Raw genomic sequence first — 4,498 nt, forward strand, 5'->3', positions numbered from 1 at the left:
GCTCCCCCCGACGCCCGCCGCACCGGCCCCCGAGCTCTCCCACGCCTCACACCCCGCGATCCTCCGATACGGATTGAGGATGCAATTGGCTGAGGAAGGGAAAGCGCTGCCCGGCCGGCTGCCATCGCCCCAGCCAGGAAATGGGCGCTAATGGGCGGCGGGGGGGGCGCCCTGCCCACTGTGCCGCTTCCCAGCGCGGGGGCGAGCCGTGGCCAGGGCTGGGGACACTCCATCAAGGATGCTTTTTGCGTGTGTGTGTGTGTGTGTGTGTGTATGATGGCTAAGGAAACACCCATCTGCAAGGGAAATTTCCCGTCGGGGTGTTAAAAAGAACTTTGTCGCCCCGAGGAGTCTGGCGATGTTGCGGGTGAGATGGCGGGGCTGGGCAGCAGCATCTCTGTGTCCCCAGGGTCATCTCAGATGACCACGCTGGAAAATGAGCCTGGTTCCCATCCCACCGTACCCAGCACAAGCACTGTGTGTTCATCTCTTCCTTCCAACGTCTTCCAGAGGACGTCCCTAGAAATGCTTGTTTTTCTTTTGGACAGTGTGAGTTAGGGGGAAATGTGATTAGAAAACATCCAAGTGCCCCAGTCCTGAAAATTCATCCTTGCTCAGGGGCAAATGCTACAGAAGCAATATGCACCCCCAGGGTGGGGAAAGAGTTAAACAAAGCTGGCTGGTGCTGATCGGAGCCAGCGCAGCGAGAGCCAGAGCCGGCGAGGTTCAGTCGACTACGAGGTTTAGCCGAGATTAGAAAGCCCAGAGGGAAACGTACAGGGACAGCGTGACTCCCGGCGGTCCTGATCCCCCCGAAGCCCCGGTAGCCATTGCGAGAGAGCAGCTGACGTGGCGGGGGGCGTTCCCACGGTGACGGCGACCACACCTCCTCCCCTTGCCTTGAAAAAACCTTTGGGAGGGGAGCGACTAGTCGCTGCCCACCAGGTGCAGAGAGGAGCAACTAGCTAGCGCAGCGGGTGTGGCAGCTAGCGCAGCGGGGTGCAGAGAGCACTTGTTGTTTGTCATTCCCACCGACTTATTGCCAGCGTCCCAGACCGCTGGTGACCATGGTCGCCTCCAGAAGGAGAGCATGTCTCAAAAAGACTGTGGCAACGCAGACTGAAGTTCTGTCCCAAACGGTGGCTGTTCAGGTCTCCGGCTGCAAGGAGTGCCAGAGCCTGCTGCTGCCGGAGGAGGGAGGCCAGCACTCTACTTGTGTGAGGTGTGAGCAGGTGCAAGATCTGCTCGACATGGTTGTGAAGCTTAAGGAGGAGGTTGAGATGCTGAGGTCCATCAGGGAGTGCGAAAGGGAGATCAACTGGTGGAGTAACACCCTTACGTGCCGGTCGGAAAGGCCCCAGGGAGGTACCCCCGAAAAGGAGGTGGACCTCCTGCCCTCCCGGACAGAGGCGGAGGTCCTGAGACAACCCCACCCTTGTCGCTGTCGGGCAGAGGTAAATGACCTAAAAGAAGATGAGGGTTGGAAGCTTATTCCAGTTCGCCATCACGGGCAGCCCCCCTCCCTGCCTGATTTGCCTCCCCAGGTGCCCCTCCGTAATAGGTTTGAGGCCCTGGATCTTGAAGAAGAGGTAGGTGAGGAGGTGGTGCCAAGCCTGCCTACAAGATCACATAGGAAGAGGCGGTTGACTACACAACTGAAGACTACCTCTGATAAGAAAGATAGAAGGGTGATTGTAATAGGAAATTCCGTTCTGAAAGGAACAGAGGGCCCAATATGCAGGGTTGACCCTCATCTTAGGGAAGTCTGTAGTCTACCTGGAGCCCGGATCAAGGATATTGCTAGAGAGCTCCCCAGACTGGTGCACCCGACAGACTACTACCCACTGCTGGTCTTCCAGACAGATGGGGAGGAAGTTGCTTCCCGTAGTCTGAGGGGAATGAAGAATGACTTCAAGGTCTTGGGAAGGATGGTAAAAGATTCAGGGGCTCAAGTGATCTTCTCTTCACTCCTTCCCCCTTCAAGTGACGATGTGGGGTGGAATGGGAAAATTCAATCTCTAAATGGTTGGCTCCAAGACTGGTGCTACAGGCAGGGCTTTGGTTTTTTTGATAATGGCTGGTTTTATAAGACTCCAGTCCGGACAGTGTTATGCAGGAAAGGCTTATCTCGCAGAGGCAAAAGGATGCTGGGGCAGGTATTAGCTGGGCTCATTTGGAGAGCTTTAAACTAGGCTCGAAGGGGGATGGGGTTGTAGTTGGGCTTGCCCCAGTGGGGCAGCATTCTAAAACAGATGAGGACCGGGTGGCCTCCTGTGCCCCTAGGGAGAAATTGGTGTGCTCTGCTCGCTCCCTGAAATGCCTGTACACCAATGCGCGCAGCATGGGGAATAGGCAGGAGGAGTTAGAATCCTATGTTCGGTCGGGAGATTATGATCTGGTGGCAATTACAGAAACGTGGTGGGACAGTTCACATGACTGGAATGTGGTCATGGATGGCTACGCCCTTTTCAGGAAAGACAGACCAGCCAGGTGTGGTGGTGGAGTTGCTCTCTATGTGAGAGAGCAACTGCAATGTACTAAATTCTGCCCAGGAGCGGATGAGGAACGAGTTGAGAGTGTATGGGTCAGGATCAAGGGACAGGCTGGCAGGGGTGATACTGTTGTAGGTGTCTATTACAGGCCACCAGATCAGGCTGAGGAAGTTGATGAGGCCTTCTATGCGCAGCTGAGAGTGGCCTCACAGTCACAGGCCCTGGTTGTTGTGGGTGATTTTAACTTCCCTGATGTTTCCTGGAAGGACCATTCAGCCAGCCAGCCACAGTCCAGGAGGTTCCTCCAGTGCATTGATGATAACTTCCTCATGCAGATGGTGGAGGAGCCGACCAGGAGAGGTGCGCTGCTGGATCTCATCCTCACTAACAAAGAGGGTCTGGTCGAAGCAGTAAAGGTTGAGGGCTGCCTGGGTTGCAGTGACCACGAGATGGTGGAGTTCAGCATCTCGTGTGGCAGGAACAGAATAGCAAGTAGAATTGCAACCCTGGACTTTGGCAGGGCTGATTTCGGCCTTTTCAAGCAATTGCTGGGGGAAATCCCATGGGCAAGACTGCTTGAAGGAAAAGGGGCCCAAGAGAGCTGGATTGCATTCAGAGATTGCTTCTTCCATGCTCAGGATCAGAGCATCCCCACACGTAGGAAGTCGAGGAAGGGAGCCAGAAGGCCTGCGTGGTTGAATAGGGATCTGTTGGGTATGCTCAAGCAGAAGAGGCGAGTTTACAGGTCATGGAAGCAGGGACTGGCCACTTGGGAGGAATATAAGGCTGCTGTTAGAGGATGCAGGAAGGCAGCTAGGGTAGCCAAGGCCTCCTTAGAATTACAGCTGGCGAGAGGGGTCAAGGACAGCAAGAAGAACTTTTTCAAATACATAGCAGATAAAACTAATACCAGAGGCAATGTAGGCCCACTGATGAATGAGGTGGGAGCCCTGGTGGCAGAAGACACAGAGAAGGCAGAATTGCTGAATGCCTTCTTTGTCTCTGTCTACGCCGCTGGAGGCTGTCCTGGGGAACCCTGTACCCCTGAGACCCCGGATGAAGCCAGGTTAATGGAGGAGTTTGCTTTAGTCGATGAGGACTGGGTTAGGGAACAATTAAGTAGTCTGGACGTCCATAAATCCATGGGTCCAGATGGGATGCACCCGCGGGTGCTGAGGGAGCTGGCTGAAGTCATTGCTAGACCGCTATCCATCATTTTTGCCAAGTCTTGGGAAACGGGAGAGGTGCCCGAGGATTGGAGGAAAGCAAATGTCACTCCAGTCTTTAAAAAGGGCAAGAAGGAGGACCCGGGTAATTATAGACCGGTCAGCCTCACCTCTGTCCCTGGGAAAGTAATGGAACAGCTTATCCTTGGTGTCATCTCAAGGCATATCAGGGATAAGAGGGTCATTAGGGGCAGTCAGCATGGCTTTACCAAGGGTAAGTCATGCTTGACCAACCTCATAACCTTTTATGAGAATGTAACAAGGTGGATGGATGATGGCAGAGCGGTGGATGTGGTCTACCTTGACTTCAGTAAAGCCTTTGACACAGTCCCTCACAGCATCCTCACAGCTAAATTGAGGAGGTGTGGTCTAGACAATAGAGTAGTGAGGTGGGTTGCAAACTGGCTTAAAGAGAGAAGCCAGAGAGTGGTGGTCAATGGTGCGGAGTCCAGTTGGAGGCCAGTATCTAGTGGAGTGCCTCAGGGGTCAGTACTGGGGCCAATATTATTCAATATATTCATTAATGATTTAGACGAGGGAATTGAGTGTACTATCGGCAAGTTTGCTGATGACACTAAGCTGGGAGGAGTGGCTGACACGCCAGAAGGCTGTGCTGCCATCCAGCGGGACCTGGACAGACTGGAGAGTTGGGCGGGGGATAACCTGATGGAATTTAACAAGGGAAAGTGTAGAGTCCTGCATCTGGGCAGGAACAATCCCAAGTTCCAGTATAGGTTGGGGCATGACCTATTAGAGAGCAGTGTAGGGGAAAGGGACCTG

The sequence above is a fragment of the Patagioenas fasciata genome, chromosome 1 (assembly GCF_037038585.1).
Source record: "Patagioenas fasciata isolate bPatFas1 chromosome 1, bPatFas1.hap1, whole genome shotgun sequence".
In the NCBI taxonomy this organism is placed as follows: Eukaryota; Metazoa; Chordata; class Aves; order Columbiformes; family Columbidae; genus Patagioenas; species Patagioenas fasciata.